Here is a 20,821-nt window from a genome sequence, read left to right as displayed (position 1 = left end):
CCTTTTCACTTCGCTTTTCCTGTGGGTTATGAGTGTTTTATTCCACTTTTGTCTCCACTGTTGACTGGCGTGTGTTTGTGCTTTCAGTGGTTGCTCTAGGATTTATAACATCAATCTTTAATTTACCTCCATCTACCTTCAAATAAACCTTTTTTGCCTTGTGCGTAGGGTGAGATCCCCACAACAGTGTGGTTCTTGCCTCCTACGCTTTTGTAGCCACACAGTTTATTTTCACATATTTTTATTGCATTGGCTTTAAACAGTTATAGTTTTACTTAAGAGATTAAATACTAAGAAAAATCTATTTATCTACATAGCTACCAATCTAGGCCTCTTCTTCTGTTTGGGTGAGTTACACTTCCTTCTGCCTGAGAAACTTCCTTTAACATTTCTTGTAGCACAGATCTGTTGGCCACAAATCTCTCAGCTTTTATTTGGCTGGAAAAGTCTTCATTTTGCCTCCATCTTGAAAGGGATTTTCACAGGATGTAGAACTTCAGGTGGACAACTTGTTGACTGTCAGCACTTTAAAGACATTACTCCATTGTCTCCTGATCTGTGCTGTTTAAGACGAGATGTTATCAATAATTATCAACTTTGCTTCCCTGCATGTGATGGTTTCTTTTCCTGTCTGGCTACTTTTAAGTCAATATCCTTAAGATGATCGCTATTTTCCAGCAGTTTTAATATGATGTGCCTTGGGGTGGTTTTCTCTGTTTTATTCTACCTGGGATCCCTTGAGCTCCCTGAATCTGCAAGCTTATAGTTTCCATTGAATTCATAAAAATTTCCACCATAATTTCTTCAAATATTTTTCTATCCCCCTACTTTGTTTGGGATTCCAATTACATGCATTTTAGACTTCTTGACATCATCTCACAGTTTAGTGAAAATCTGCTCATTTTTTGTTCACTCTTTTTCTCTGTGCTTCGAGTTTTGGCTGCTGTTCCTTCCATTCACTGGTCTCTGCAGTGTCTAAACTGCTGTTAGTCTCATACAAGTATTTTTCATCTCATATTTTTAATTTATAAAAAATAAATTTATTTAATTTAAATTAATAGGTTTTTAATTTCTAGAGGTTCTATTTGTGTCTTCTAAAGTGTTTCCATTCCTCTCCTCTTCATGTCCATGCTTTCCTCTACTTCCTTGAATACATGGAGCATGCAATAGACCAGCTGCTTTATGGTCCTTGTCTGCTCATTTCGTCATCTTTGTCATTTCTAAGTCTGTTTCTTTAATTGGTCTTCCTCATGGTTATGGGCCATATTTCCCTGCTTCTTCATATCTTCTGATTGGATGACAAACACTGTGAGTTTTATGTTGTTGAGTGCTGGATTTTGTTATAGTCCTTTAAATGTGGCGGGACTTTGTTCTGACACACAATTACTTTACTCGGAATCGGATGGATCCTTTTGAAACATGCTTCTGAGCTTTACTAGGTAAGTCCAAAGTAGTCTTTGATCCAGGGATAATTTCAGCCCACGATTACGGCCATGCTTCTGCATTATGAGGTGTTTCCATTCTAGCCAACAGGAACACAAATTACTCCCAGCTCTGTGTGAGCTCTTGACGTGTTTGGTCAACTGCTTTCCAGTTGTTCTTTTTCCCCCATTCTTGTAAAGCAGTAGTTTCTGGTCTTGCTTGTGCTCCTTAGTTCTCAGCCAAAGACTCGCGAGGACCTGTCTGCAGGTGTCCAGAGCTCACTCTGTGAGGTTCCTTCCACTTCTGCGTCTGCCCTGTGCTTCTGCCTGATGTGGGCCCTCAGAGTTCTGATGTCTCACTCCTCAACTCAGTGGGATCACCGAACACCGTTTGGGTTCCATGCCTGCCCTGCAGTCTGGAAACTGCCCTAGAAGGTCAGTTGGGACAATCATATGCTAGCTTCATTTCCCTTTCCTCAGCAGTCAGTCATTCTTTGCCTGGTGTCCAACATCTTGAGAACCATTATTTCACACATTTCCCCCAGTTCTGTAGTTGTTTCAGTCGGGAGGGTAAATCCAGCCCCTGTTGTTCCATCTTGGCTGAAAGTATAACTCCTCTCTTCATTTCTTTTTGATTAAAATATAGGTTTTTTTCCCCTTCCATCTACTAATTCTCTTATGGTAGTATCTGTCCTATGTATTTGCTCCTGTATTGCTTTTAGTTTGAACTTCATTTATGATTTTTTTCTTTATTTTTACTTTTTTTCTCAGTTCTTTCACCTATTTACAAATATTTCTTTTCCCAAGAATTTCATTTCAGAGTTTTCTCATTTTAATTTTTTTCCTCCCAAATCTGTTTTCCTTTGCTTGATTTTTTTTTTCTTTTTTTTAGATATTTTGAGATTGTAGGTGACAGTTTTCATCCGTTTGGAATTATTGTCTCTCTGGCGCACTCTCACCACCTGTAGAGACATTATTCTGCTTCTAATTCTTCCTGCTTTTATTAATAATTTTGTATGGGATTTGATCATTGTCTTTTTCTGTTGCCCTTTTTAAAGTGAAACTGGGGGAAAAAAAAAAAAAGCGAAATGGGTTTTCCTCTGGTTTCAGGAGTAAAAGCCAGGCCAGGCCAGTTTAAGAGCTAAGTGGCTCTACAGCTCCCCCTTTGGTTGTTTTCAGAAAGTGATTTATTTTTCTTAGATAAGTTTCTGAGATCTTCAGTGCTGCCTCCCTCATTTTTACCTGGATCTTCTCTTTCCTTCGCTGCTATGAATCCCATCTTCTGTATTACGGACTCTGCTTCCAGTGGCTTTTCTTCCTGTAAGGCTTGTTCCAAAAGGGAATTTTGATTTTTTTAGTTTGCGAGTTCACAGGGTTAGTTTCTTGGTCTGTTTTTCGGCTGGGGAGGTGAGGGGACGATGATGAGGGAGACTCACAGCCACGGTCCCACCGCCACTGTCTTCCAAGGAGCCTAGAATCCAGGAATCTCCAAAGTTGCGTAGTTTCAGTCGTCGTGCTTCTATTTCATCTTCTGTTTATTTCAACAACTACTACTGGGCACCTGCTATGTGCCCGACACTGTGCTAAGAAGACAAATATGAATAAACGTACTCCAGCCTTCAAGGAGTTTCCAAGCTGGTGGGAGCAGGCAAGTAGAAGCACAACTAAGCATGACCAGGCTGCAGGAGATGCTGTGAGGTTGCCATGGAAACCATAGAGGACATGACTTACGCTCATTGGTTTGAAATCAGGCCAATTTCCACAGAAAAGCAACATTTACATCCCCCCCACCAAACCGGAAGGTCTGCTGTGACTCACATATTGATGAAAACCAGGGTTCTCTTAGGAGGGTGACAGGCTCATTTAAACAACAGCTCTTGAAACAGCCAAGCTACATTATTACAGAAAGTGCAGCTGCAGCATTCATGCTGGCTCCTTCACAGAGCTGCCTGCTTCTCACCGTAACCATCAGTCTGGCCTCCTTTGTCTTTGCTTTGCCTTCCTCCTCCCCCAGCAATCCGGACAGGTCTTGGGGAGGGAGGCAGGATGGTGCAGATTTCTCTCCAAGGGAGACACCCCAGATTGTATCTTTCTGTTCTTCTGCTGAAAAGTCCACTTATATTCTTGACCCATGACGGTCATCCCCCGCCCTGCACCCCCAGCACCGGGGGAGGCTCCCAGACTGGCTCCACAGCCGGCGTTTCTCATAATCACACCCCTTTGCTTGGATATTCTCATAAAAAGCCAGCGGGCTGATGTGTGTGCTGGCACAGGAAGCGGGCAGGCTGCCATCCACCCAGCTTTCACCCAGAGCATCTCTGTGGGCAGACCCTTCATTATCCAGCACCAGTGCGTGTATCCTGCTTCTGTTCATATAGTGAATTGTGGGGTGTTTTTTGTTTTAGCGTTGAATCCAGTGTTCAATTACGCAAAAGGTCAACTGGAGATTTTAAAGAGACTTAGAAGATGTGGTTATCTTTGAGAACTGGCAGTGTTTCCTCAGTCCATGCTGCAATGGCTTCCTACAGGCCCAGAAGCTCAGGAGTCACCCCTGAATCCAGGAGGCGGGAGGAAGATGGGGTGAGCTGAGGCCTTATCCCATGTCAGTCCAGCCATGTCTGTCCAGGGTGGGGGCGGGGGGGGGAGGGAATGCCTGCTGAGGGTGAACACAGCCAGAGATGCTGACTAACAGGACAAGAAGGAGGAGGACCAGAGTCCAGGAGAGAAGGGATCAGTGGCCCTCAGCTGACCCCACCCCGCCCTCTGGGTGCCTGGTCACCTCTACACGAGAGAGGGCACCCCCTGACGCACACCCAGGCCTCAAGGCAAGTCCCTGCTGGGTCAGCACCACTCCTGGCTGCTAGGGCTCCACTGACACCCCACCTCCTCAGCCAGGCGAGGGAATCCCTTTCGCAAGGAAAGTTTCATAAGACGAGGTTAGAAACTTCCTTGAGGAAACTAGGAATTCTAGGGCTTGGAAGCAAAGGACTTCCAAGTTCCAGGGTTCTTGTCCTAACTCAGCTGTCTCCCAGACAGCCTCCCCTCCCGTCTGCTCCTCCTGACTTGGACTCTGTCTGAGCTCGCCGCCCACTGGGAAACTCAGTCACTCAGACCACAGCAGGCCTGGGACAGAGCCCCCAGTCCTCTGGGCACCAGCTCCTCTCTCTCTCACCCCCAGGCATGGCCCGGCCATTCCGTTTTGTGCCCTCAGTGACCCCTGGACAACTGAGGTGAAGCCACCCTCCCTTGGGACTTCTTGGATAAAGCCTTTAGCTACCTCTCTCCTGGAGGTCTCAGGCCCTGGCCCACTCCCCCGCCACCTCTGCCCACTTCTTCAGTCCTGTCCAGCCTTCCTCACTCACAGCTGACTGCCCACGGTAGTTGCATCCTTCAGGGAGGTCCTTCTGCATGTCCCAGTGGCTCAGGCCAGACTCCAGGCCTGGTCCTCCTGCAGCCGTGGGGACTCCGTGGGGCCCTTGGGTTCCTGAGAACAGTCTACCCACAGCAGCATGAACCACCAGGTTCTTTCCACATCTTAGCTTTCTTCACCCGTTTTCAGACCACTCACTACGTCTCTGGCTCCTCCTGAGTGGTTCCTCCAGCCTTTAGCTCGTACATCCAGCAGTAAGTGACAAGAGCTCTTTGGCAAAGTTTTTGACGAGTCTCAGGCAGCCCTGCCACTAGGGCCCAGATGCAGGCAGGCATCACTCCACTTACAAGCCCCGGGAATCGGGCAAGTACCTAATGCCTCTGGGCTTCCGTTTCTGCACCCGTGAAATAGGAACGGTCGTCATGACTGCTCCAAAGGTCAAGTTCAAATGCAGCACCTAGAACAGCGCCTGGGACTTGGCAGCGCCCGATATGCTCACCAGTAGCCGTGGTGGTTGATTACACCCAAGGCGGTGAGGACGGTCGCCTCCTGAACAGAGTGCCTCTCGCCCTGTCTCCTCAGGATGCACTCAGGTTGTGAGCAGGAGATGGTGACACCACATAGGAACCGAGGAGGGGGCTCTGGGCACCCCCGAGCTGTAAGGCTGCACCATAAGCAATTGCTGGAGCATGGGGAGGGAGAAAACTCTACATTTCTGTTCCTGTGCCCCCACGTTTGTCCTTGAGCAGGAGGAGCTGGGGACAGTGGGACTTCAGGTCCCCTGGCTCCCCCGCCAGGTTCTCCGGACGATTCAGCACAGTGGGGAGAGCTTCTGCATCTCCAGTGGTCCCTCAAACTCTGAACTGCCTGCTCCACTGGGCATCTCCATAAAATGCAGATTCTGATTCAGTCCGTCTAGGGTGGGGCCAGGAATCCTACATTGCTTTCTTTCTTTTTTTTTAATGTTTTTTTTTTAAATGGAAGTACTGAGGATTGAACCCAGGACTTTGTGCACACACTCTGTCACTGAGCTATACCCACCACCTCGCCTAACTACTTAAAATTTTTTAATTTTTTAATTAAATTTTTAATTAAATTTTTTAAATTAAAATTAAAAAATTTTTAGTATAATTTTAATTTTTAAAATGAAAAAAATTTAATTATTTATTTTTAAATCCTACATTTCTTTCTGTCTTTTTTTTTAAATGTTTGCTTTTTATTTCTAACTACTTTCTTTTTTAATGGAGGTAGTGGGGATTGAATTCAGGACCTCATGCATGCTAAGCATGCAACCTACCATCGAGCAATACCTACCACCTCTTCTAACCACTTAAAAAATTTTTTTAATTTACATTTTATTATTGAAAAAATTTTAATTTAAATTAAAAATGTTTTATTTTATTTTAATTTTTAACTTTTTAAATTAAAAATTTTTAATTATTTTTAAATCCTACATTTCTTTTTTTTTCTTTTTTCTTTTAATTTTATTTTTTATTGAAATATAATTGGTTTACAATGGTAGTTTCAGGTGTACAGCAAAGCAATTCAGTCATACATGAATATATATTTTTTTCAGATTCTTTTCCATTATACATTATTACAACAAATTGAATATGGTTCCCTGTGTTCTTAAATCCTACATTTCTAACCAGCGCCCAGTGATGCTGCCGCCCCACTGTCCTGGGGGGCGGGGTCCAAGGGTGACGTCGGTGGGGTGTGAGAGTTCTAGCTCCCGAGATCCCAGGATGAATCTGCCCCTTGCAACATGAGCATATTAAAAACAAAACAGAGCCCTCGGCAGCAGAGCCTGCAACATCTGTGCCACATTTCCATGCCCCCACCTGCCTGAAGGGTTTCATAACCTTCACTTTTTGCTGCCAGCCCACTAAGCCTATTCAAAACGAGTTTTTTCTTCCTGTCTTTCATGGACCATTCACTGAACAGACGTATACGGAGCGCCTTCACGTGAGAGATGCTGTGCGACCAAGAGCAGCCCCAGCCTATGCTCTGTGCTGCGGTGGGAGTCACTCTCAGAAATGAAAGGCGACCCTGGTAGCTCTCCTCTTACTCTCCTGTTCCCCACAGCAGGGAGGGCGAGGCCCTGACGCAGCATTTCTAACACCTGCTCAGGTGGGCTCAGCCCTCCCGACGGCCCACCTGCCTCTGGCCAGAGCCTCACCCACTGCCCAGCCTCGGCTGCAGCTCCCGCCCTCCTCCCACCCCCGTTCCCCCCAGGGAGTCTTCTCTGAGCACCAGCTGAGCCCCTGCACCCCTCGGTTTAGACACGTTTACACTGAAAGTCTGGTTTTCTCTCTGCCAAACTGGCCATTTCTCAAGGGTGGGGAAATATCTCAGTTATCTCACCATCAACACCTTTTTGCTAAACTGCGTCTTGGTGTAAGCACTCCGCCACCTGGCAGGAACTCCTGCCTGTGGGTTTTCCCACTGGAGATGCCCAGGGTGTGACCTGCTTCCAGGTCCTCCGCCCTGGCCGCCCTGGCCGGGCTAGAGACTGCTGAGGACTGAAGATGTTCCAGGTGCCTGTGCGTCACTTGGGCAGGTAACCCTTTATAGCCCAGCTGTCAGGACAGCATCCCTAAAGCCTGCCAGGTCAGGGTGGGGAGAACACCGAGCAGGCAGAGGAGGCCACGTTCCTGCCATCTGCCAAGAGCCCCGAACCACGGAGAAAGGGAGGCAGCCAGGGCCTCAGACCCCCCTGGAAACCCCTCAGCTGTGGATCTAATGAGATGAAAAGGGAATTCAAAAGCTCTGAGCTTCTAAAACTAGTTCTCTCTTACTTCAACTAATGTTCAGAACAGTTAATCTTTCCTAACTTGGCGGCTTTGGAACAATTTCACTTTCATGTCATTGAATTGCTAAAAATCCACTCTTTCTTTTTATGAGAAAAGGGTTATGGAAAAGATTTGATTTTCTTGCTCTTCTCGTGAAATCTTCCATTTGCAACCTCCATACATATCAAAACCACACATACGTGGAAACACAAAAGACTCTAAGTAGTTAAAACAATTTTGAGAAAAACTGAACAGGAGAAATCAGGCTCGCTGGCTTCAGACTATACTGCAAAGCTACAGTCATCAAAACAGTATGGCACTGGCACAAAAAGACACGGAGATCAACAGAACAAGATAGACAGCCCAGAAATAAACCCATGCGCTTAAGGTCAATTCACCTACGACTAAGGAGGCAAGAATATCCAATGGAGAAAAGACAGTCTCTTCAATAAGTGGTGCTGGGAAAGCTGGACAGCTGCCTGTGAAAGACTGAGACGGAGCACTCCCTGACACCACGCACAAAAATAAACTCAGCATGGATTAAAGACCTAAATGTAAGGCCAGAAACCACAAAACCTCTAGAAGAGATAGTAATCAATCAATATTTTTGTTATACAAGAGAATCAGTTTCCTAATATTAAAGCCACTGTCACTTGGATCTACTGCTTTTTTCAGCCAAAAGCATCTTTGATTTCTCAAGCCACAAACCTGAATACCAGCCTCCATCTTGGGTTCTGGGGAACGGCAAACCCAACCACATTTCCTCCCACCAGCCTGCTGTGCCAGCCAGAGAGTGGAAACAGCAGAGGCACGTCCAGACTTGAGAGGTGCCGAGAGCCCCTGGGAGCCTCGCTGGGCCCCAGCACAGCGCAAGAGAGCTTCAGAAAGTCCCTGTGTTTTCACTGGGAAGGGCAGAGGCAGCTGGGAGAGGGCCAGGAGAACCAGGGAGACATTACTTAGACAACAGGTGTACTAGTCAGATTAGTCAGGGCTCTCCAGAGAAACAGAACCAACAGAATATACAAAAAGAGATTCATCAGGAGGAACTGGCTCACACAGTTATGGAGGCAAGGAAGTCTGTGATCTGCCGTCTACAAGCAGGAGATGCTGGACAGCCAGGCGTGTGGTTCCAGTCGCAGCCCCAAGGCTGGACAGTCCAGAGGCTGACAGTCCAGAGCGAGGTCGAGGCAGGAGGAGACTGATGTCCCGGCTCAACAGTCAGGCAGAGAGAGTGAAGCTTCCTCCCTTCCTCCATCTGTGTCCTCCTCAGGCCTCTGACGGACTGGGCGATGCCCACCACACTGGAAAGAGCACCCTGCTTCTCTGTCTACGGATGCAAATGCTGATCCCATCCAGAGTCCCCATCACAGACTCACTGAGAAACCCAGGGTCCAGTCAAGCTGACACATACAATTAACTATCACACTGGGACCGGGCAGGATAAGTCAGCAGGAACTTTCCCATGGGAGACGACAGGGGAACGTGAGCACCTGAAAGGTGTGGGCGTGGGTATGTGACAGTGAAGGGGGAGTGCAGGCCCCACCCTCACCCCCACCCCACACACCCTGGCATCACCTACACCATCTCCGCCTTAGAATCAGCCTCAGCGGGAAGAGGATAGGGTGAAACCCTGAGTTGATGGAGGGTCTTCTGAACTGACAAAGACTGACCCACAGCGACCAAGCTGGGGCTGTTTCCGCCAAACAGAGTAGGGGCTCTTGAGATAGAAATTGAGGTTGATTTTAGAAAATTTAGAAAACTTTAAAGAAAATTTTAAGAAACATCCATTTTTAGTTTATGTACTAAAACTCATATTCTCTAACCATGGACATCATCAAATTCAAAAATTTTGTCAACCTGATGAGAAATGGCATCTTGCTGTTATTTTATTTACATTTCTTAATTACCAGTGAGGACAGGCATCATTCATATGGTCCTGGGGGCACCATCCTCCCTGGGCTCTGCATGCACCACAGTTACCGCTCACGGTGCAGGACACTGTAGGGCTGGCAGACGCACCCCCGGCCTCAGAGACGGCTGCTGCTGCTTGCACCTTCAGCCTGAGTAGGTTCAATTTGTCAAGCATCACACAGACCACCTGGGATGAACGCCCCTCGCTCAGGCCGACCCTCTGCCCTCTGTGTGTGTGTATGCTGTTTATCGTGGAGGCAGAGCCCGGTTCTCACCCGGGCACCGACCTGTGCGCCTTCCTGCTGCCCCGCCGTCAGCTGCTGGGAACAAGGCCGCGGCACCGGGCTCAGTGTGCCCGGGGTTTTGCTACCTCCCACACCTCTCTTCTCTTCCCCGATATTCTAGTAAAATCAACACGGACTTCTTTGAATCTGGATCCCACGTGTACAGAGACAAGTAACTCTCCACGTCGCGCTACCTCTTTTCTGTGTTCAATGGCCTCAGTGGGCCTGCCTGCAGGGCTGATGCTCATTTATGAGTTACTTTTATTAAAACCAAAATGGTGCCCAGGACAAAGAGGGCTACCTCACATCTCACCACTCTAATGCAAGAGTTAGTTTCTTTTCAAAAAATTTTAGCATCTAATCCTTGTTCAACAACACAGACTTCTACCCACTTGTAATGCTGAATCGCTACCTAAGCGTTTCCCCTGAAGCGCTGGACATCCATCTGCTACATTTTGTCTGCAAACATGATAAATCACAGGAACAATGGTGTTGTGAATCTGCAGAATCCTTGGCAGTTGTAGAATTCAAATATCTCATCTCTTTATTCTACTTTTTCCATTTATTTATTTATTTATCCACTAGTTTATTCAACAAACATTTATGGTGCTAGGCAGTGAGGGTGCACATACTAACAAGGCAGACACTGACCCTACCCCTAAGGAACTCACAGCGTAGGAGGGAGACAGACAGCATCATGTAATTTCCAGGCACTGACCCATCTGAGCTGGGCATTTATGCTAGATTTGCACAAGCATCAAAATAGAGAATACCTATTTGGTGCAGCCACTATAGAAACCAGTATGGAGATTCCTTAAAAAACCAAACATAGAGCTACCATACGATCCAGCAATCCCACTCCTGGGCATACATCTGGAGAAAATGCCAATTCAAAAAGATATGTGCACCCCTGTGTTCATAGCAGCACTGTTACAATAGCCAAGACATGGAAACAACCTAAATGTCCATTGACAGGTGAGTGGATAAAGAAGCTGTGGTATATTTATACAATGGAATAGTACTCAGCCATGAAAAAGAATGAAGTAATGCCATTTGCAGCAACATGGATGGACCTGAAGATTGTCAAACTAAGTGAAATAAGCCTGAAAGAAAAACGCAAGTACCATATGATATCACTTATATGTGGAATCTTAAAAAATGACACAAATGAACTTATTTACAAAACAGAAACAGACTCACAGACATAGACAACAAACTTATAGTTACCAAATAGGAAAAGGAGGGGAGGGATAAATTAGGATTTGGCGATTAGCAGATACAAACTCCTATATATAAAATAGATAAACCATAAATTCCTACTGTAAAGAACAGGGAACTATATTCAGTATCTTGTAATAACCTGTAATGGAAAAGACACTGAAGAATATATGTGTATAACTGAATCACCATGCTGTATACCAGAATCTAACACAACACTGTAAATCAACCACACTTCAATGAAAAAAATAAAGAATATCTATTTTTTAAGTGATCTTGCCAGTTACACACAGGCGGCCAGATGTGTGGCAGCCCTGTGTGCGTCTTGGTTGATGGAGTTATTGCCTCAAGGCCATAAAAGCAGAAGCTTGAAAGGGACCTGGAGGACTCGCCGTCCTCTTCGAGGCCTAATCTCCAGACAGAACTCCCTTCCACTTCCTGCTGCAGGACGGCTGGGCAGATAAAAACACTCTTTCAGATGAGAAAAACAATTAAGCACTGAAAATGTGAGAACAAGAAAACACAAGATTAAAAATAGACCTCAGCAGCCCGCTTGATGAATCATGCTTTCAGCAGGTGGATGTGAAGGCATCCTTCTCAGCAGCCTGTCCTGGCGGGGCTGCTCCACACTAACAGGGAGGAAGCCGGCAAAACATTAACAACCCACTGCTTACTCTAGTGTTTAGCTCGAGGCCGATTATGAGGAAATCTGCCTCGTGTGTCAGGCCTAGAGCTAATCATTAAGCCCTTTAGAAAACCAACTTAAACAACACTTCTTTAGAAAATAAAACTTAAAACCTACAAGCTGAAAGAACGGCGGCCAACCCCAGTATCGGTTCCTCTAATTCAACAGCTATTAATGTTTTACCCACTTTATTTTTTTTTGATGGAGGGGCTGGGGATTGGACCCGGGACCTCGCCTATGAGACACACACACTCTACCACTGAGCTACACCTTGCCCTCAACATTCTTTGACATTTGCTTGTGTCTGTATATGTTTTTGGCTGAACTATTTGAAAGCAGATCGCAGACCTCATGCCCCAGCCCCCCGTAAGCTCCCGTCCACCCCTCCTGAGGACAGATAGTCTCTCCCACAGCCGCAGCGCCGTTCCCACACCCAGGAAACATGTCATTAATTCAACAGGATCACCTGATATCCAGCGGCGGTGCCCGGGGATCGCACACCAGCTGGAACTGGCTGCCGCCCCTGCCACCTGGGCACTGAGCCGTCCCTGCCCTGCCCACTGCCTTCCAGAATGAAAAGCCTGACTTGGGGGAGGACACTGTCCAGAGACCGTGCCGGGCACCTTCACCCACCAGCTCAGACCCCCAGATGCGGACGCCTTCCCACACCCCATCCCTGAGCCCACGTTCCCCATCCCTGCGGGCCAGCACGTGGCTGGTCGGGTACATCCCCCTCGGGAGCCGGGCCGTGCTGGAGCTGTGCGCGGGTATTTAAAATGGCAAGAGAAGATGTTAATCACGCATCGTAAGATATTCGTGCACATAATGCTGCTCACAAAAGTGGCTTTCAGCAGCAGCACCCGTGAGCTTGCATTTCATTAATATTTATGTCAGCAGAGAGGGGCTCCTAAGAGCAAAGTGCATCTCAGCTTCACAGAAAAGGCGAGGAAAGGCTCTGGGCTGAGGAAGATCAAAGCCACGAAGGCGGGGAGGGAGGGGCTGCTTCCACCCTCCTCCCCTCACATGTTTCTTCTCCTCCAGAAGCCCCTCTGGAGCAGGACAGGGGAGCACATTCCTGAGGTCCCAGTGGCCACCTGCAGGGACCATCCCAGGGTAGACACGATGACAAAGACTGAGCACCGGATGACCTAGGCCCTGGTCCCCGGCCCGGGACCTGCAGGTCAGGGGAGGGCAGGGCTATGCAGAGCCGCTGTCCGTGGGGAACAGGTCTCAGGGTCAAGGGCACAGGCTCTTCCGAGCGAGAAGTTCTCACGACTGCAGCTGCGGAACCAGCACAGGGAGCCTGCTGTGAGGACAAAAAGCCTGAGGGAAAGGCAAAGGCAGGGAGAGAATAAAAATAGAAATGGCTCGCTGCTCTGAGGGGCGAGGTTCTCAGGGAACCTGGTCCTTACTGGTCCTTCAGGGAGCAGAAATGTCATGACTGAAAAGTAATCCCACCGGCCAGCTTTGGGCTTTCTGTTTTCGCCACATTAACGCCCTGACAAAGGGCTGCAGCATTGCTGATGCAGGAAAGAGGAAAAGAGTGGACATTGGATGGACCCCCCCCACCTCCTTTCATGCAGACCGTCCTACAGGCTGTGTGGCGGTTACCTAGGAAACCGCGAGGATGTGAAACTCCAGGAAACACGCTGTCGGGAGGCAGGAGGTGCAACTGCTGATTTTTTTGCTGACGTTGCGTGATGCCAGGCCGTTTTCTTAACCCCTCTGCCCCAGTTTCCTCGTGTGCGACAAGGCAATACCATCCACCTCGTGAGCGCGTGCGAGCCTGGCTGTAGGACACAGGGGGAGCTCAGTGTGGATGTCCCCCTCTTTCTACGCACCTCACAAGCACTTCTACGCCTACTCACTGGGCACCATTGAATAACTGAGAGGCAGATCTGCTATAGAAATAGTCTAGGTAAGAAATGTGAAGTCAATTCAATTTTCATAACTGGAATGACATTTAACACTTAATAAGAAAGTCCAAATGAGTACAAAAGATGATAAATCTTTTGTAAATTGAAAATAATTAAAAAATGCATATACTTCTTATTTATCACTTTGGTAGATATGAGTTTTTTTTGCTTTTTGGTTTCTTTGGGGGGAAGGTAAGTAGGTTTATTTATTTTTTTGATGGAGGTATGGGGATCGAACACAGGACCTCCTGCAGACTAAGCAGGCACTCTACCACTGCGCTGCGCCCTCCCCACTGGAGCTTTTTAAATGTAATGTTTTAGATCCTCTTTGACTAAGCACAGCTGCACAGTAGGGGCTGAAGGGCCTTCGAAGTAGCTCTCCCGTGTGCTCTGCTGAGTTCAGACCAGACGGGAGGCGGGCGTGGAGGTCAGACACATCACTGGTACTGTGGCAGCACCATCACTGATTAAATCCGTATGTCTGACCTGTACAGTGACAATGGCCTTTAATGCTGCTCCAGAATTGGAAAGACTTCACACTCCCATCCCAGGCCGAGCTGCACAACCGGGGCCTGCCCCTGCCTAGCACCCAGCCAGGGCGGCCCCTCCCACCCACCCCTCACCAAGCTGGCTGCCTGGTACTGGTGCCCACAGCACACTCTCCCCGGGGGAAGACCACCATGGCAGTGACGCAGCGTAATCAGAGGTGTTCCTGTGTCCCCTTCCAGACTGTGAGGGTCGCATCTCCTGACTGCTGGAGTTTGGGTCCCTGATGGCCCTCAGCTGAGCCCCTCTGTAGCGCCACCTTCAGTTAGAGAGAGCTGCCGCAGCCAGAGTCATGGTCCCTTCCTCAGGGACACCACAATTGCAAGGGCTGGTCAGCGGGGGGCAGTACAGAGCTTTACCCCCTTACCTCAATTTAGGACATCTCTGGGGGGCCATCTGAGCTCTGGAGCACCCTTGGGATTTCTGAGACCTTCCCTGGGGGCCCAATTCAACTCCTCACTGCCCCTGCCCACCTCCTCCTCCTCTCAGGGCTGCTGCCTTCACTGCCCAAAGGTTCCTTGTGCAGAACTCTGAGTCTGGCTCCCGAGGAACCAGCTGAAGACAATTATCTTTCAAGTACTTAAACCACGCATTTGGATTGGAGGTGAGGTAGTGATGACCCCATCACCCAGAATTCTATTTGGAAACTCACATCTTCTGTCATTTTCTTGATATATTTCTGCAATCACGTTTCTCCCCAGTTTTCCCTTTTTTCCAGTTCCTTCACTGCGGAGTTCTTATTTGTCTGATGTTGGACCCCCAGGTGAGTCTTCCCGTTTTCTGATCGATGCTCTATTTTCCATTTCCCTCTCTTCTGACTGTACTTTCTAGATTTCCTGGACCTTCTCTTCCAGTGTCTCCATTAAGTTTTCGTTTCTGCTCTTACACTGTTCAACTGCCAAGAACTTTTTCTTAAGTCTTTACATTTTCTTTTTTTAGCACTGTTCTATTTTATAGATGCCCGTCATCCCTCATCTGAGGAGAGTCACGAGAATTTTTAGAGATGTTTTCTTCTTTCATGTTTCTCTCTCACTCTCATTTTTTTTTTTTTTTTTAACATTTGTTTGCTTGTTTGAGCCTCTGCCTTTCACAGTAGAGGATTTCCTCAGGTATCTGGTAATCTTTGGTTGTCTGCTCACTTTTAAGAAAGAGACACCAAGAAGGAAGTTGGAATCTCTGAGCCCATGGGTGGGGCTTTTTGACTGCAGGATTCTTTGGGTGAATCACGGGTGATCTGTCCGGTTGTTTGCTTGGGAACCATCAATAACAGTGTATAGGTTGAGTAACAGCTGAATATTTGCTCTGATGGTGAAATTTTATGTCAACTTGGCTAAGCTATGAGCTCAGCTTTTGGGTCAGAAAACAGTCTAAAGGTTGCTGCAAAGGTATTCTGTCAACATGGCTCACATTTGTAATCAGTTGGCTTCACATCACACAGATTATCCCTCATAATGTAGACGACCCTCATCCAATAGGCTGAATGACTTAGGAGCAAACCCTGAGGTTTCCCAGAGAAGAACCCCTTCGAGATCGTGGGATGGAAACCCTGCTAGTTTCCACCCAAGGCCCGTCCTCCAGACCTCAGGCTCTCAGGGTTCTGTCTCGGGAGCCCTCACACCCCCTCCTCCACATGTGGCTTTGTTCCTCTGTCAGTTGGGAGATGGGGGCTAGTTCTCTACTTCGTGAGTCTGGGTTTGGCTCCGTGATTTGCTGTCGCCAGCGGGACATCAGCAAGTGTGAGGCCACAGGCTGGAGGACCACTGGTGAGGTGGGACTTGGCCCCTCCTGCCGCTGGGGACCTTTTGCCACCACACGAAGGAGCATGATTAACATGATGGGGGATGGACACATGGCTGCTGGCCCAGCTGACACCAAGCCAACTGCCAGCCACAACGGCGAGCCCCTCACTGGACCCACGAGCCTGCCAACCACCAGTCCTAGTGAAGCTGCCTGAGGACACGGAGCCCCAAGGGGCCTGGCCCCTGACAAGAAGTAAGTATTTTGTCTTAATCCACCAGATTCGGGGGCGGTTTGTTACACAGCAAAGGATGGCAGAAATAATCACTCTTGTCAGGGCTCCATCCCTGAGATGCCCATAGTCCTCAGAACACCCTCACAACGTCCTGCTCCCTGCGCCCGGCCGCCGGCACCCGGACAGCCAAGGAGGAGCCTGGAGGCTTCAGCGCTCAGCACAGAAGACTCGCCTCACATGAGGGCCAACTGTGAAGTTTTGGAGGACGCAGTGTCCACACACGGTGCCCTCACTTCCGACAAGCGCAAGCTTGAGGGGCTCCCCAGACCCCCCTCAGTGTCAATAACTAGCCAGAAGGACTCATGGAACCCGCTGAAAGCCGTCAGACTCATGGCTATGGTTTATTACAGGGAAAAGACATGGATTAAAATCGGTCAAGGGAGGAGAAGCACGGGGAGGTGTCCAGGAGGGGCCAACAGAGGACCCCGTGGCCCTCTTCCCAGGGGGTCCAGGACGTGTTAACCCCTGGCATCCACGTGTGACAATCCACACAGCGCACCGCCCGCGAGCACGTTCCCCTGAGCCTGTGTGTTCAGGGCCCTCACTGCGGCCTGACACACACCGCCCATGTGGCCAGTCTCCAGTCTCCAGCTCTTCCTGGAGGTCCGGACCGAAGGCTGAGACCCTTGGTCTCTAGCTCCTGGGAGATCTGAACCGACGCCATGTGGCCCAGAAACCCCACCACAAGTCACTAGGACAGACTCCCGGTGGCCAAAGCCACCAGACAAACAGACACTCGTATCAGGCAGGACATTCCAGGGGCCTGGAAATCACCTCCCCGTAGCTGAGGCCAAAGGGCAGTCCTCTCTTTGGGTTAGAATAGTCCTTCGTTACACAGGCCACCCCCGGCCCTTGGTCAAGGCTCTCTTACAGCAAAACCACCACCTCTGTCTGGGCATCTATACTCAGTGTAGCGTTTACCAGACAGACCAACAGGCAGCAGCTCCTCCAGGCACCTGTAAAGCACTACACCTGTCTTACTGCACTAAGTTGATTACTCTTTTCCCCTCTGGATCAGCTCCTATTCGTACCTTATGATAAACTTGTACAGAACGATTGAGCATAGAAACAGCTGACGGCTGGCTAAATCCAGTCCTTCCCCAGACAGTCATCCTGTCACATCCCGAGGAAGCTTTAACCCCGCCGCTCACTGTATCTGATTGTCAAATCAGCAGTATCATCAGACCTGTTTACATAAGGTGGCTGAGTCTCACCGGCAAGGCCGGTGTCACACCCCGTCACAGCACAGCAACCTGGCAAGTGAGAGTCAAAGATGATGAGGACCCGAGCCCCGCTGAGTCACTGGCCGTCATCGTACCCACGACGTCTCCCCGAGTGATGCCACTCAGCCCTGTAGGCGCCCGTTCGGCCCATTCAGGTTCCAAAAGCAAGAGTGGTTTTGGCAGCAGACAGCCCCACCCTCTCAGGCAGCCGGCGGACCGGGGCCGAGGGGACCGGGCCGAGGGACAGGGCCACCTCTTGCTCTGAGCCTCCCTCGAGACACCAGTGAAAGCACTGCATTTCCCTCGCCGCGGAAACCTCTTCCTTACCCGCCCCTCTCTCCCCGCACTTACCGGTTTACTTTTACCAGCCTTTCCTCCTTTGTTTGGAAAGGACTCTGGGCTTGGCCTCTCTGCCGCCCCCCGGGCTCCGTGTCCTCGGGCTCGGCAGCAGCGCTGGGCCAGCACGTGCACCCCCCTCGGTCCCCTTCCTTGCACGCCGGGCAGGGTCGCGGGGTCCAGAACCAGCGAGCTTTCCTGACCGCTAGGCAACCCAGCTGCGCTCACCGCTGACCTTGTGTTGTCACACAGGATCGAGGCACGGCCAGCTCCGTCGGGCCCTTAGCAAGTCTGACGTAAGGACTAAAAGCTGCCGTGACAGTTTCTTGCTCAGGCACCACCTCTGCTCCCGGAGCCGTGGGTGCTGCCTGGGCCCGGGCCCGCCTCGGCGGGTCAGGGAAAAGAGGGCTGAGGTGACACGGGGAAGAAGTGCAGCGTCACTCCCCCACCACACGCGCCCCAGATGCCACAGGAAAGCGGGCGAGTCTGCCCAGGGGACACCCCGCCGCCCCTTCATGTCCCAGGTGGGCAACACTCAGGAAGGCGTGTACGCCAGCCCCTCGTGCCTTCGTCACTGCCTGTTCCAATTACCCATCAAACCATTTCTCAGGATGAAAGCGTCGCCCTTGACCTGAAGAAATGGGACTGGGTGGTCCGAGGTGGTCCAGTCCTTCTATTCCAGTCCTTTTACAGTGTTTCATACAATTGCCCCCTCCACCGGGCACGCACACCCAGCCCAGGTGTCTGCTGCCATCAGGGCGGCCGCAGCCCTGGCCCCACCCGACAGCATGTGCGGTGCCTCCCCCCGGAGACCCTGGCCCGGGCCCACAGCCCCTGTCCTTCCCTGGGCACACTGTACAGCTGGCGTGTTGTGCCTCCCAGGGGGCAAGAGGAATGTGTCTAGGTTCAGCCCATCTCTGTGTTGCTGCAGAGCCCACATGTCCCTGAATTCCATGCACCCAGGAGGCCACCTCAAGCCAGTGCACCAGGATAGCCTTTTGCCAATTCCACCCTCTCCCCGATCCCAGAAGGGGTTCCTCTCACGGGCAGTGATGTGTCCTACTTGAAGGGACCCCTCAAATCCCCCAGTGATTTCCGGAGGGCAGTGCCCCAGGTGGGAGTCCCTTTAATAGGCCAGTTTCCCACTGCCTGTCCCCTTGACCTTACGGCCAGGCCACTGGCCACAACCCATGAGTCATTAAAACTCAAACATAGAGGCAAACGGCTTGCATTCCAAGCCACTGAGCTGATTGCTTTTACCCTCGTCATTTAGAGTGGCCGCTGTCCCAACGGGGCGCTACCTGTGCACTCCGGAACCGCCATCCATGAGCCGAGCAGTGCTTTGCTGGCCCACAGAGAGCTGTTTATGGGGCAAACCCCAGGTGGCTGTAGGGCGCAGCAGCCCCTCAGGTGGTTCTGAAGTCAGTCCTGGGGGCAGAGAGGCTGCCCGCTCCTCCCGTACCCCGACAGCACCCTTCCACGTCTGAGCCATTTCCGTTTCATTACGGAGCCCTTCTCCCCATTAGAGCACCCCTCCCTCTTAGAGCATTTCTCTGACATCCCCCAGAACAGTAGGGGTGTTTCAGGTTTCAAGACTATTTTATGTCCTTCAGTCACAGGGGCAGTTTCAAGCAATGTCCCAGAGCAGGCGAGCAGTACTTGTCTTTCAAATGGAAAATTTCTGGAATTTTCCAGTGGAAATGCCAGGGGTCACTGCTGGGTAGCACCCACAGGCTTTGGCCACAAGCCCGGTCCCCCCCCCCCGCAGCGTCACCGTACAGATCACCTGCCTGTCTGTCTCCCCCGCCACTCAGCGCCTGTGTGGCTCAGGTGTTCTGGGTGACGCCCACGTGGCTGCGCACTCAGCCAAATAAGGCTGGCGGATGGCCCTACCTGCCCTCCGTCCTGCAATACGAGGTAGGGGAAGCCCTCCCCAGTCAGACACAGTGTCCGTCCCCAGACACACTCGGGTAAAGGAGACACGACCACCTCACCGAGTCTGTTCGAACCTTTCACTTTTCACCCAAGCTTTCACTTGAAGCCCCCTGCTGTTTCATCCCCACACCCTCCGGATCTAACTGCAGCCCGCTGGGACTCCCCCACAAGCTTTGGCATCCTGGCACAGGGGCCCATGCCAAGCGGTCCCAGGAAGGCCTCCTCCGGCCGTGGGCCCGGGCCACTCACCTGCTCGTGCCCTGGGCCCTTGGTTAGACTGGGGGCCATCGCCTCAGGCGGTTCCGGGTCAGGTTTCCCACTGTCATCTTTGCCTTCCAGCCTTTAAAGCTCCTCCAGACCAGGGGGAATAAAGCAGACTGAAGGCCCTTGCATGTGGGGGGACGAGCAGAGGCTGCCGGGGGCCAGCCGCCTTGTGAGCGTGCTGCCGTAAGACGCTTACTCTGACTCCGGCAGTGTCCGCTTTACTCACCCAGTAGTAACCGCTCAGAGGCGCGACCCTGCTGGGGTGGGGCTCCTGACTCCCCGCCTTTCCCCCACCGTCTGGCGAACCTTAGCCGCCCGTGGCTTCGGCTTAACTCTCTCCTTTGGGGGCAGCCCTGCGTTAGCGCAGCACCGCCTGGACCCGCGCGCGGCTCAGCCTGGAGACCAGTCCCAACTCGCCCTTTCCTGTGGTGACTGTAGACAACCACCACCAAGGCGCGGAGGTTCACTTGTTGCTTGTGGCCCTGAGTTTTCTTATTCACCCAGTGAGTCATCTCCTCAGGAGCTGGAGCCATCTTTTCAAAATTCCTTTGGTAACTTTACCTCCAACAACCAGCCGCAGCACAGCTCTGGTTCTGCACCTCAGGTGACTCTGTGGTCACCCTGGAATGAAAGGGTCGTCACCCCCCACCCTGCCGCTTTTCCTCTTCTGGAACCATGTGCTTGCATGAGTCAGTGCCACTTCTGATGCCAACTGCAGGGTCAAAGGTCACCCTTAGGTTTGCTAAGTCACGAGGAGGACTCGCAGAACTTACCCAATGAAAGCTGTTACACTCACGGTTACAGTTTTGTTTTTCACAGGGAAAAGATACAGCCTAAAATTAGCCAAGGGAAGAGTGCAAGGGGCAGAGTCTGGAGAAGAATCAGACT

General features: G+C 50.4%; 1 protein-coding gene across 2 annotated transcripts in view; it reads right to left on the bottom strand.

Moving 5' to 3' along the window:
* Nucleotides 1-18,019, bottom strand: part of PSMG4 (proteasome assembly chaperone 4) — a 56,171-nt gene extending 38,152 nt beyond the window's left edge. For both annotated transcript variants that reach the window (XM_064476144.1, XM_031435282.2), the window contains exon 1: nucleotides 17,750-18,019. The gene's annotated coding sequence lies outside the window, so the exon portion shown is untranslated. The remainder of the gene's footprint in view (nucleotides 1-17,749) is intronic.
* Between the last annotated feature and the right edge of the window lie 2,802 nt (nucleotides 18,020-20,821).

Source organism: Camelus dromedarius, chromosome 19 (genome assembly GCF_036321535.1).
Source record: "Camelus dromedarius isolate mCamDro1 chromosome 19, mCamDro1.pat, whole genome shotgun sequence".
Taxonomy (NCBI): Eukaryota; Metazoa; Chordata; class Mammalia; order Artiodactyla; family Camelidae; genus Camelus; species Camelus dromedarius.
Note: the sequence above shows the minus strand (reverse complement) of the source record. Positions and strands in the feature narration are given on the sequence as shown.